The sequence below is a fragment of the Eurosta solidaginis genome, chromosome 5 (assembly GCF_040869045.1).
Source record: "Eurosta solidaginis isolate ZX-2024a chromosome 5, ASM4086904v1, whole genome shotgun sequence".
NCBI lineage: Eukaryota > Metazoa > Arthropoda > Insecta > Diptera > Tephritidae > Eurosta > Eurosta solidaginis.
In genome coordinates, this window is record NC_090323.1 from 141,295,253 (window position 1) to 141,309,731 (window position 14,479).

The following is a 14,479-nucleotide window of genomic DNA, read 5'->3' on the forward strand; positions in this document are numbered from 1 at the left end:
CCCCTGCAGAGTAGCTTGTTGCGCCTGCAACTGTATCTTGATCCGTCTGGTGTTTTGAGTGTAGGAAGTCGGCTAAAATCAGCAGACGTCTCGCTTTATGCAAGGCATCCTATCATTTTATCTAAAAACGCTCCGCTGTCGAAATTGATAATTTCTGACATACATAAGTATACCCTACACGCAGGGCCTCGCTTAATGACAGGAGTTCTACAGCATCGCTATTGGATGATTGGTGCCCGCAATCTAATTAGAAGCGTATATCATAGGTGTGTTAAATGTACTTGCTTGAACCGCAACACTTCCGTTCAGTCAATGGGCGACCTACCGTCGTCTCGTACTACGTATGTTCGCTGCTTCACACGAACTGCTGTAGATTTTGCTGGTCCATACACGTATAAATTTGCACATGGTAGAGGATCAAAGTCGACGAAAGCTTACATTTGCTCGTTGATCTGCATGTGTACTGGCGCAATGCACTTGGAATTTGTAGGCGATTTATCGACGACCGCCTTTCTCAATGCTTTCAAACGTTTTATCAGTCGTCGAGGGTATTGTAAGGCCATGTACTGCGATAATGGCACGAACTTCGTTGGCGCTGACAGAGAACTTCGCGAGAGATATCAGAAGTGTAGGACAGATGATAAACTACGAGCATTTTTCGCCGACTCCAACATCGACTGGCATTTCAACGCACCAACTGCGCCACATATGGGTGGATATTGGCAAGTTGGTGCAAAGCGCGTAAAATACCACATTAAACGCACTCTTGTGGGGAGCTTATTATCTTTCGAAGAGTTCAGTACATTGCTAGCTGAAGTTGAGGCATGCGTAAATTCGGGCCCTCTAAGCGCGAATCCAACTAGCGCGACCGACCTTGAAGCCTTAACGCCTGGTCACTTTCTCATCGGTGAGCCATTGAAGTCGATCCCAAAACCTGAGGGTGAAGGGTTCTGTGGAAATCTACTTCAACGATGGCACCTAATCTCCGAAATACGACAACATTTTTGGCACCGATGGAGAGATGAATATCTTTTAAACTTGCAACGCCGAACAAAATGGTTCAAATCTTCACGCAATTACGAAGAAGGAGATGTTGTCGCACTGTTTGATGAACGAACTCCACCTACAAAGTGGAAGCTTCCTAGGGTAATTCATTGTCACCCTGGGAATGATGAAAATGTGCGAGTCGTAAGAGTTAGAACGAGTAATGGGGAATACGTGCGACCTATAAACAGATTCTGCCTACTGCCTATCAAAGGAGATCTATTCTGTGAGTCGTAGTGGGTTGAACAATTACATCCACACTTGGTATGCATCTAACCAAGAATTCTGCTGCATATGTATATATATGTATATCGCAAATACAAACTGTAAAATTTATAATTCTCAATCTGATTGATTATATTAAAGTAACATATTTTGAAGTTCGAAATTAGTAAAAAAAAAAAAATTTATATTTTTGAGATCCAGCTTTACAATTGCATTTATATAATTATAAGTAAACTTAAAGATTTGAAGTCTATTCGAAGTTTTAGTCATTGTAAAATTAAAGAAAATTTTGCATATTTAATGAAATTTGAAATCTATTTAAAGATCGAACTGTTGTTAAATTAACGTAAAGTTTGAATATTTAAAGAAGTTAAAATCTGTGAATCTTTCAATATTAGCCGCCTTTTTTTATACACGCGTATACGTTTACATTTGCGCGTGAAAAAGAACGCCTATCCTCGCTTAGATAATGCTTAGGAGACCCATCTAGCGGCAGTGGTTAAACAACTAGCTACAGCAATAGGGTGTACCGAAAAGCGGAGACAAAACCCTCTGTTGTATGCCTGTGTATAACATATAGCTAAATCAGTTGCGATGAATTGTGGACACACATAGAATACATAGAATTAGTGTAGAGGGTGAAACAAAAACACATATTTCAGTTACATCTAAGTATAATGCGTATTGAAATTTAGAAGTACACATTTTATGCGCAGCAACTTCAGAGGTGTATTTAAAGTTTGACGCTTAGCAGTCCATATAAAGTATAAGCGTATAGACGTTTACGCGTAAAAAAAACACGGCTATTAAGTTTCAAATGCCTTGTAAATATTCATAAGTTTTAGTTGAACCTATCTTGTATACATACACAAATAGTTCAAGGGCGGCGGTATGATGAATCATGCAATGCATTGTGTCCAACTAGGCGCTATGATTGATTATCTGCTGATAAGGAAGTACATTTGTGCCGGTAAAGTAGTGACCATTAGTTGCTTTCGGCAACTATGGATTTTGAAGTTTTTGTTATTTTTATATTCATTCGCTAGCAAGTGCAAAAATTGAAACGTGCCATTTTCACCGCCCGCCTTTAAATTAATTAAAAAGTTGCAAAACCTCGAAATATATATTTAAAATAAAGTTGTTAATGCTAATCGAGCAATATCACTTTGTATTGAATTCATTTGGAGTGCTTTCGCACGAACTAAAGGCAAGCCATTTTTTGAAAGGACGATTCAAGGTGTTCACCACAGTACAGCGCGCCAGCCTTTTATCAGTTAAAGCAGAATATTTTTGCGTAAGTAAAAATCCGTATATACAGTCCATACCCGTAGATAGTCTTCCACCCGCTACATTGCCTCCAAGCGATCTACCATCCGCATCTGCCAAGGTAATCTAGCGCAAAGCTCCTTTGCCGCACCACTAAGATTTCCGTAATATGGCCGTTAGTTATGTTTGTGTTGCAATTTTTTCCTTTTAATTTAAAACGATTTGATTTATTTCTTTTGCTTCGTTGTTATTTGAACAACCTCTGCGTTTCGCTGTCACCGGAAGAAGAAGGCCCCAGAGAAAAAGCGAAGTTGGCTGCATTTCCGCCAGCAGGTCAGAAATGCATGGTATAATAAAATGGGTGACATGACAGATTATATATAAGTACATTACAACTCGGCCAATCTGACTGAATGATTGACCTTAATCAGCTGAGGTTGTGTGACCTGTTGCAGTTAGTGACTGAAGTGGGTCTTATTCATCGTTATTAGGCAGGCACCATGATTTATTTCTTTGGCTTTATTTTTATTTGAACAACCTCTGCGTTTCGCTGTCACAGAAAGAAGAAGGTCCCAGAGCAAAAGCGAAGTTGGCTGCATTTCCGCCAGCAGGTAACATTTACTATCTGTCAGAAATGCATGGTATAATAAAATGGGTGATATGACAGATTAAATATAAGTACATTACAGTGTGTGTGTGCAAATTTTGAGCCATCAGCTGTTAGTTGCGCTACTTGGTAAAGTTTACAATGCCCATAAGGTTGGTCGAATCAGCTGTTGTAAGGTTACCAATACGGTTACCGATAACGCACCAATGTCTGCAGCTTTAAGAACTGCACAACGAAAAAATGTCTCGTCAGCAGATATTTAAGTTACTTCATTGCGCGTATATAATAATACCGGATGAAGGTCGAATAAAATTCGAATTATTTGGCCAGCTCGGAAGCTACAACAACAATGTCCTTTTATAATTTAAGTTTCAATTTTCTTTAAGGAAAATGGGAGAATTTCTTTCTATATAAATTTGTATTGTTCTCCTTATGTGGCCAACCGCCATGTTTTTTCACTTCGTGTATTGTTCCCATATGTGGCTAGGCGCCATGTTTTTTCATTTTCCCGTTATGTTAAATTTCGAGAATTTTCTTTGTATAAATTTATATTGTTTTCAATATGTGGCTAGATGCCATGTTTTTTCGATTTTTTGATTCCTGTTAGGCATGCAAGAATGCCAGCCTAACTCCGGTCAGGGAAGTATCGCATATCCCCACTCCGCCGAAACGCCCGAGGGTAGCACCGAACCCAACCTTGAGGCCTATTTTAATTTTCCACTCAACGCAAAAAGCCCGAAATTTGACGTTGAGCCGAGGATGACATCGTACAACCGCTCGTGAGAAAAGACAAGATCGGAATACCAGGGCTGTTTTTGTGCAGAGAAATTATGGAAACGGCGAACTGAATAAAGCAAACTTGTGCAACAACAATTTCAACGACGAAGTGATGTGCAATAATTGCAAAAATTGCATTTTGTTTTTGGAATATATCAATAATTATCATTAGAGAAAAATTATTGTTCTGGCCTTGAGCTCGATTCGAACCTTGAATGATTTATCAATAAGCCGATAAAAACAAAAACAATTATAAAAATTTAAAAGAATCGCAAACACAGGTGGGTATAGAAATAAGATGGGATGTTGGCTTAAACAAAAAAACAATAGCACAGTTTGCTAGAACTGATTGGGACATGAAACTAAAGGCCTCGGTACAATGATATTTTTCATATAGATGCGTTTAAAACAAGCTTTTGCATTCCAATAACATCGCCACAATCAACCAAGATATTGCGTTTGTAAATATGAATGAACATCAGACTTGGTAATTGAAATTTATTACGCCTTGCCCACTCACAAAATTTCGCGAAGCACTGTTGTAAACATTCTCCCTATACAACAAAAATACTTGCTAACATATTTTGTGTCGCATTCGATTGTTATATTGCAGTTTTTAATTGTGAAAAATGTTAGAAAATTTACCAACCAGTGGGAAAAATAATTTCACTTGCAAAGTATACCAACACCCTTAGCCAAAGCAAATGTCAAATTCTTCTTCTTATGATTTTCTTGGAAAAAAATTGGGGAGTTGGCTACTTTTCAATATCAGATGGCGCCAGTGTCGCTCATTCTACCATTCTCCATAAAAATACGTGCAATCTACTCATAATGCATAAGCTTGCGTTAAACTCATCTATATGAAAAAGTGCTTACCCTGCAAAAATTGTTGGATTACGTGTTCCATTTTCTTCATGTTGGAGTACTCTAACAATACTCCTTTGCAATGCGTTTGCGGACCACCATCAGCCGACCATTGCTAGTTTTTTAACTACCGTGATCACGACACGATGACGATCGAACAGAGTTGCCAAAAGTAAAATATTGCATACAAATAACTGATAATAAAATTTTACTATTGCAACTCTGATAAAATGCAACCGCGCACTGGTTTTATGTATACATACTATAGTATAGAGAAATATTAGTTTCTTTATTCACGCAAATGCTAAATAACATAAGAATATTCGTAGTAAAAATTATAAAAGTTGTATTGCCCCTCTTCATTTACTTTCATTTTAAATTAAATTCACTCCGATAATTCTTTCCGACACAATTCCTTTTTAGAACTCTCGCATATGATCCTCTGTGGGTGCTCAATGGAGTACTACAGTGAATGTACTTTGGAAAGTAACCTCACATATGTACTCTATGGAATACTCACAAACAAAGCGAGAGTGGGATCACCTACTCCTCCCCTAGGACATCGCAATGTTAATTGGATCACATTTTTTGTATGAATACAGATTAGTTTTGGAACACTCCTATACTCCCAAAGGAGTATTCCTTACATTATTTATGGAGTACTCGCGTTTTTTGAAGGGTACGTGTCGGGGCTTTAAAGGCCGCGGTACAATGACATTTTTCATATAGATGCGTTTAACACAAGCTTATGCATTCCAATAACATCGCCACAATCAACCAAGATGTTGCGTTTGTAAATATGAAGGAACTTCAGACTTGGCAATTGAAGTTTATTACGCCTTACATACAAAATTTCGCGAAGCACTGTTGTAAACATTCTCCCTATACAACAAAAATACTTGCTAACATATTTTGTGGCGTATTCGATTGTTATATTGCAGTTTTTAATGTGAAAAATGTTAGAAAATTTACCAACCAGTGGGAAATAATTTCACTTGCAAAATGTGCCAAATTACCCAAAGCAAATGTCAATTTCTTTTTCTTATGATTTGCTTGAAACAAAAATGGGGAGTTGGTTACTTTTCATTATCATGGCGCCAGTGTCGCTCATTCTACCGTTCTCCATAAAAATACGTGCAATCTACTAATAATGCATAAGCATGTGTTAAACTCATCTACTATATGAAAAACTGCTTATGTGTCGGACCTATAAGGTAACGTTTTACAAGACCTCCGTTTTAAGACTCCGAAAGAGAAAATCAAAAATTTTATTTCGGTCAAAAGTTATTTAGAAAAAACCGTAAAACGACCCCGGGAGGGTTCGAAATATGGGGCCCGATCCACAATTTTTTTGCATAGAACACCCTTTTGGGTTGACGGCCTTCGGCCGCGCTTATAAAAAATTACCCTGGGTGGATCCGACACCGGTTTGGGGATCAAAACTAAATGCGCGCAGAAAACCTTTCTGCATTAGTGTGTGTGTGTACATCAAATGTGGCAAAAAGCAACAACCAAATGGAAATTTGAACCGATTTTTTGCTTATATCTTTTGACAGAAATAAAAATTAAATTTTCGGATTCTTAAAACGGAGGTCAAGACGCGTCTTTTGATACAACCTTTGATAAATTTCGATAAAAATTAGGTGGTGCACCGGCAGGGCCGTAGAGAGAAAATCCGGGACCGGAACTAAACAATTTACGGGCCCCCTTTAAAAAATCCACTAATACATTTGATTAACTTGTGATCGGTCGCAGCTGTTAGGTGGGGCGAACCACTGATACAACAACAACAACATTAACTTGAATTAATGACGTCGCATTCATGAATCATTATTGATGGATTACATCAAAAAAAATTTTTAGCACATCAACTAAATGATTTTTGGACTAAAGCTGACAACAAAATTAAAACAAAATATTTACTATTTATACTATTGTAACGAATTTACTTGCAAATCCTCTTATTTGCAATCCTCTGCTAAGTTCGAATCACTAAACTGTTGAATAAATAACTCCAATTTGTAATAATGCAAAATGGCCTTTATTAAAGTACTTCACAATAACACTCAAACTGTGCAACGAATAGCTTGCTTAATAACCAAACTGATAGATAGCTCAAATGAAACTCTACTATTCAAAATAATACTGCTCTTGCTCACTAGATAGCGTCTTAGTCGAAACTGCTTGACAACTCAAATCAAACTGAATTCCAGCGCCTCTACAATTGCCGCCTTTTATACTCTTGGATTTCAACGTTCGCATCTTCTAGGCGCTTCCAGAATCTACTAGTCCAGCAGCTCTCAAACTTCTCCGCTGTAACTACAATTGCACAATTTTATAGTTTTTCTCATTGCATACTTTCAGGAGTATCTCAGATATATGCATGTGTTTGTGCATTGACTCTCCGCTGCTCGTATACGTATATGGTACATATGTGTAGATACAATTATTGTTTCGTTTATGTAGATACATAGTGATTGATCTATGGATGTGAATTCACGTCACTGCTTAGAATCGGATTAGAGACGATAGCATCGCTCAGTGCTGCTAACATTCGTTACACTATTTTATTGTAACGTAGAAATAAAACTCTTTTTTAACAGCCACATATTGTTTCAAATAATCTTTTCTAGTTATTTGGTAATATTTTAATACATTTCTGATAAATTTAATGATGATTATAAATTTTAATTATTCTATATAGAAAGTTCGGATATCAAACAGTGGCTCTACTTGCTTTTTTCGCTGCAAAATTTTTATAATAATATCAAGATTTAAATATCTTGCCAAAACGGATTCAACACAAAGCGTGGCAAGTCCGGAAACTCGCTCTTGAGATGAACACGATCTATGAAAGTTTTTGATTCTTGAAGGGACTCTGAAGGAACGTTCTGCACTAGCTACAGTTACAGATATAGTGCAAAAGATACGTAAAGCAAAACAAATGTTGGGGAAAATGGTATACAGATTTTGAACATATGTAGATGGTATTTCGCAATTCCAATGGTGACAGACCTTTATCAAAAGTAGCTTCGTAAATGTGTTTCATGTGAATTATTTCGCATTCTAAGCTTTGAGAAATGTCCGACTTTTATTTTTCGACAAATTTTGCTGCGCTCGCCCGAACCGTAGTTTCATCCATGTCTTTAAATTGCCACAAAAAGGAAAACGTTTCGTCCAAACTTCTCATACCTGCAAATCATTCAGTAATGCCAGTGATTACCGAATCAACGAACACCAGGAATGTATTGGTTTTAAAATCAGACTGTGAATCATCCGTAATCATCTCATTTAAATAATCTTCAGAACGTCTTTTGGGTTTTCTCTTTCGAATTCCCGGAAACTTTGGCGAGATGTTCAATTGAATAGCAACTATTTTGCATTCGTTTAAAATTGTTTCCCATTGATTCCTGATCAACTTAAAACCAGCTAATAAGGCATCTAGATGTCGGACCTCAAAATCTATGGTGGCGTCTCTAGCTTGGAGGGCCACGTTTCTTTCATTAATGGTAGTCAGTATTCTGAACAAAATTGAGGACAGTAAGATACCTTCGAACTTGTTGATGTACTTGAAAATGCCAGTAATATCGCCGTCTGCTTGCGCAGTTGAATTTGGCTTTTGGCTGAAAGACTATGAAGAGAGCTCGGTACATTTTTTTTGAGGTGGAGTGCTGCTGAAAATAGTAAAACATTTCTGTACAACTCCGAAGAAAGTAATTGCAGCCGTACAACATTCTGCAGCATCAACACCACATATATTGAGGCTGTGGGTTGCACAAGGCGAGTAATCAGCATTCGAGTTTTTGTCGAGAATATAACGCAGTGCTCCGTTGTAAGCTCCTTTCATATTGGCGCCGTTATCGTACTCTTGTGCACGACAATCTTCAATCAAGTAAGGCAAATTAGATCAGCGATTTTCTGACCAGTTTTTTGGTTACAATTCACGAAATTTGTTGCTTTCAAACTGAAATGGGGTTAGCGCAAAATGAACGTATTCAACGTGACTAGCATCAGGCATAACATCAACGATAATAGCCAAATACTTGGCTTTCTTGCCTTGATCTATATAGTTTCCCTCACGTGATTTGCACAAATTTCTATAAACTCGTTCTGAATGTCTGGGGAAAGATAGTGAATTTGTAAACGTGTGTGCTGCTTTTGTGAAATCATAACTTTCTCGAAATGATCTCTAAGTATCGGATCATATTGGCTTATGAGATCTTAGATGCCCGAAAAATGTCCATCGTTTCGTTAATGACTGTCCTGAATTAAAAAAAAATGTCTTAGTACCTCTAAATCGTGGGCCCCCCAGAAAGACCTTTTTGTTTAATGTTTTTATTGTCTCCTCAGGCCCAGGCAAAAAATTATTATAAATATTCGTCGCTTTTGAAATTCGGCTTAAAATTTGCACATGGAACAACCAAAGATTCTCCTGGATTAAAAAAAATGTCTTAGTACCTCTAAATCGCGGGGGGTCCGAGAAACCCCTGTATCGGGGGAATCCCCCCTTTCCACCGGTGAGGGTTGTATAACAGTACCAAATATCCCACCAAGAAACCTTCCGAATTATTCTTCTCATCGTACCTGTGTTTCATCGTACTACTCATTACCCTGGTTCGTTCCCTCACACTCTGTTGTTTGGCCAATGAACTACTTCGTAGAGCTTGCGCTTGACGGATTTGCTTTGCATAATCAGTATCGTTCCGACGCTTCACAACAGTAGTGTGCCCTGGCTTGAAACCACCCTTGCATTCTTTCTGCAAAATTCTTTCCTTCGTTTTAGTACGTCCGTTAGGGCTTTTCCATGCCAGTGTTTCTCTCACAGGTACCTTCGGTTTTGATTTGATTGGCCCTTTTTTTCCATCAACCATTGCTCGATCTACTTTCTTTGACTTTCATGGTCTCTGTCGAATCTCCTCCACCAGCACTCGCTTACTGCTGAACCCTTTTCCAAACTGAAGTTAAGTGGCACATCCTGGTTCTCACAACGCATCACCCTTCTCTGCATATCGATTTTGATGTCATGGTCAACCAAGAAGCCCACTCCCAATATGACTTCATCAACAATCTCTGTCACAATGAATTTGTGTAGAACCATGACCTTCCCAATTAAGACTTCACATATCACTTCTCCCTGGACTTGGTTATACTCGCCTGTGACCGTACGCAACTTTGCTCCAGGTAACGGTTTTATTCTCCTGTTGACCAAGTCAGATCGGATTAAGGAATGAGATGCGCCCGTATCTACAGTCAGTACACGCTCCTTGCCATCCAGCTTTCCTTTGACGGCAAGATTGCTCGATTTTCTTCCAATTTGCGACACAGATATCACGGGACATTCAATAGCTGGGGCAAGTTTTCGTTCTTTACATCTGACACGCTCTTGCTCATCTCCTCCAGCTTTGCATTTACGGCCACCCACATTGTTGGAACTATTAGGACCAAGATCGCAATGACGTGCAATGTGACCGGACTTCCCGCATTTGAAGCATTTGATAACTCTTCCACTCCGCTTATGCGATCCTTTCAGCGCCTCCAATATTGCGTCTAACCACTCTGGCCTTTATACTTCCACACGGCGTGCTTTGAAAACTGGCTTACACAGAAGCGACGCTGTTTCCTGAATCAGAGCTTGTGACACCGTTTCTGTGAATGTTGGCTTTGGGTTCGCGTATGCAGCTTGCTTTGTTTCGACGTCCCGTATGCCATTTATAAAGCTCTGAATCTTTACCCTTTCAGTGTATTCCATGTGTGCGTCCGCATTCGCTAAATGTGCCAGCCTTTCAACATCCGACGCAAACTCTTGCAAGAGGCCTCTGGAAGCGGTTCAGTAACTCCATTTGGTATATATGTCTCCTATGCTCAGTTCCATATCGTCCCTCTAGAGCACCCATCAATGCTTCATAACAGTTCCGTTCGCCCTCTGGAATGGTTTGTAAAATCTCAGCTGCAGGCCCTTTCAATGCCATGAACAGTGCAGCAACCTTATCATCAGCATTCTAGTTGTTCACTGCTGATGTCTTCTCAAATTGAAGCTTAAAGACCGGAAAAGGAACAGAACCGTCAAAAGATGGATATTCGTGCCTCTTGTCCTTCAATCTTAGATGTTATAAGGTTCTCCCGCGATTACAGTTGAGATGCTATACGTGTCTCCTATGATTCCATCTGTGATGACATATACGTTTTCTATTCTTCCAATTGATTTTCCATCTTGGATGTAATCTGTGTCGACATTTCTCACATACGCGTTTCTTGTGCTTCAATCTTCGATGTTATTTCTGACGACATTTCTGACATTTTAGACGACATTGATGTTACTGTCGATGTTTGTGCAGATATTGCTGCCAAAATCATGTTCAAGTCTGTGCTCGTAACTGTCTGCGATGTTTCGTTTTTCTCTTCAATTTTTGTTGTTGTCTCGTCCCCATCAGGATAAAAGGCATACTCGTCCACATCCATTCCTTGCGACTCCATTACCTCTCGTAGCCGTGCCTAAAGTTCGATCTTATTTCCCGTTGTATTCAATCCACGGTTCTCCAACTCCTTTCTCAGTTGGTGGATCCTCAATTCACTCAACTTTGCCATGTCCAAGTTGTATTCTCAATCTTTGGAATTTATTCAACAATTCCTCTTCTGACACCAATTGTAACGAATTTACTGCAATTCCGCTTATTTCAAATCTTCTACTAAGGTTCGAATCACTAAACTGTTGAATAAATAACACCACTATTCAGTAATGCAAAATGGTCTTTATTAGACTACTTTCAAAATAACACTTCTATTGCTCGACAGATAGCGTGCTTAATCAAATTGATTCTCGCGGCTCTACTGTTGCTGCTTTTATACTGTGTGATTTCCTCGTTGCATCTTCTAGGCGCTTCCAGAATTAACTTAGTTACTGGTATATAATTATAACTACAGATGTACGTGTGTAGCTCTCGTATGCGCGTGTATTTGTGAGCGACACTTCTACAATTAAAATTGCATACTTTTGGGAGCATCTCAGATAAGATATCTGCATGTTTTTGTGCGTTGCATTTCCGCTGCGTGTACGTACATATGTGTAGTCATAAAGGACGAATTAATGGTGACTTATATCCAAAAAGCCACATAAACATATATAAACGAACATACATAAACGAATCAATCATTAAGGGCTAATTAATGGTGACTTATAACCAGATAAAACAGCTGATCGAACCTACCTTATGGAAATCGATATAATCGATTAATGGTGCCATACCATAGCGCTAACTCGATTACATTGATTTCCATAAGGTAGGTGTGATCAGCTGTTTTATCTGGTTATAAGTCACCATTAATTAGCCCTTAATGATTGATTCGTTTATGTAGATACATAATGATTGATTTATGGATGTGCATACAAGTCACTATTAGCATCGGCTTAGAGATGACAGTACCCCTTCGTGTTGCTAATATTCGTAACAATACGTTAAAAAGAAAATTAGTGAAGTTCTTTTGTTTGTAACTGATTTGCATTTTTTGTTTTCTAATTAATTATTATTTTATAAAAAAAAACAAAAATGGGCAGTTTTCAAAATAGGTCAAACTGATGGAAATTATGAAATAAATAAATGTAAGGCGCGATAACCTCCGAAGAGATCTTAGGCCGAGCTTCCTTTCCAATTTGCGTCGTGCTCCTCTTGATTTTTCCTACAAATTGGCCGGACGGGACCTACATGTTTTATACCGACTCCGAAAGGCATCTTTTCATGGCAGAAATACGCTCGGAGTGCTTGCCAAACACTGCCTAGGGGCGACCCCGATTAGACAAATTTTCTTCTAATTGAAAAAACTTGTTTATAAAATTCTGATGTTGCTTCACCCGGGGCGTGAACCCAGGATCTTCGGTGTGGATGGCGGAGCACGCTGCCATCACACCACGGCGGAAATTATGAGGGCCAATAAAAAAGTGGCAATGGGGAATTTTAGCGGGACCAATAGGGGCATTTCCGCTGCGTGTACGTACATATGTGTAGTCATAAAGGACGAATTAATGGTGACTTATATCCAAAAAGCCACATAAACATATATAAACGAACATACATAAACGAATCAATCATTAAGGGCTAATTAATGGTGACTTATAACCAGATAAAACAGCTGATCGAACCTACCTTATTGAAATCGATATAATCGATTAATGGTGCCATACCATAGCGCTAACTCGATTACATTGATTTCCATAAGGTAGGTGTGATCAGCTGTTTTATCTGGTTATAAGTCACCATTAATTAGCCCTTAATGATTGATTCGTTTATGTAGATACATAATGATTGATTTATGGATGTGCATACAAGTCACTGTTAGCATCGGCTTAGAGATGACAGTACCCCTTCGTGTTGCTAATATTCGTAACAATACGTTAAAAAGAAAATTAGTGAAGTTCTTTTGTTTGTAACTGATTTGCATTTTTTGTTTTCTAATTAATTATTATTTTATAAAAAAAACAGAAATGGGCAGTTTTCAAAATAGGTCAAACTGATGGAAATTATGAAATAAATAAATGTAAGGCGCGATAACCTCCGAAGAGATCTTAGGCCGAGCTTCCCTTCCAATTTGCGTCGTGCTCCTCTTGATTTTTCCTACAAATTGGCCGGACGGGACCTACATGTTTTATGCCGACTCCGAACGGCATCTTTTCATGGCAGAAATACGCTCGGAGTGCTTGCCAAACACTGCCGAGGGGCGACCCCGATTAGACAAATTTTCTTCTAATTGAAAAAACTTGTTTATAAAATTCTGATGTTGCTTCACCCGGGGCTTGAACCCAGGATCTTCGGTGTGGATGGCGGAACACGCTGCCATCACACCACGGCGGAAATTATGAGGGCCAATAAAAAAGTGGCAATGGGGAATTTTAGCGGGACCAATAGTGCTGAAAATGGACTGAGTCTTCGAATGTTAGAAAAAAAAACTTAAGGTAGCAGGATTACAAAACAACAATTTGTATGACTTAATTTTTGTTATTATACCTTTTTCGCTATTGATGACAGACTATGTTCCATTTCGATTGTTCCATCGATATGATAAAAACTCACCACAATTATATAGCACTATTATTGCGCATTGCGCATGTAAACAAAAGATCAGATGTTTTTTATGGGCAATTTTTACGTCATTTTCCTTTAGCTCTTGTTTTTTTCTTTCTTTCTTTCATTAGCTCAAGCAGTCAAGTGTGACCTAGATGTACAGAACGAAGCAATTCGGAACTCGTGAATGCGCAATCTTCTGTGGTGATTTGTAAAGTGAATTGAGTGTGTTACAGAAACACTTTTCATATCGAAAGCGATACGAGCCTTGCGATAGCAAATCGTTCGTTATTACCCTGCAAAAATTGTTGGATTACGTGTTCCATTTTCTTCATGTTGGCGTACTCTAACAATACTCCTTTGCAATGCGTTTGCGGAGCACCATCAGCCGATCATTGCTCGTTTTTTAACGACAGTGATCACGACACGATGACGATCGAACAGAGTTGCCAAAAGTAAAATATTGCATGCAAATAACTAATAATAAAATTTTACTTTGGCAACTCTGATAAAATGCAACAGCGCACTGGTTTTATGTATACATATTATATTAGTTTCTTTATTCACGCAAATGCTAAATAACATAAGAATATTTGTAGTATAAAATAAAAAATTTGTATTGCCCCTATTCATTTACTTTCAT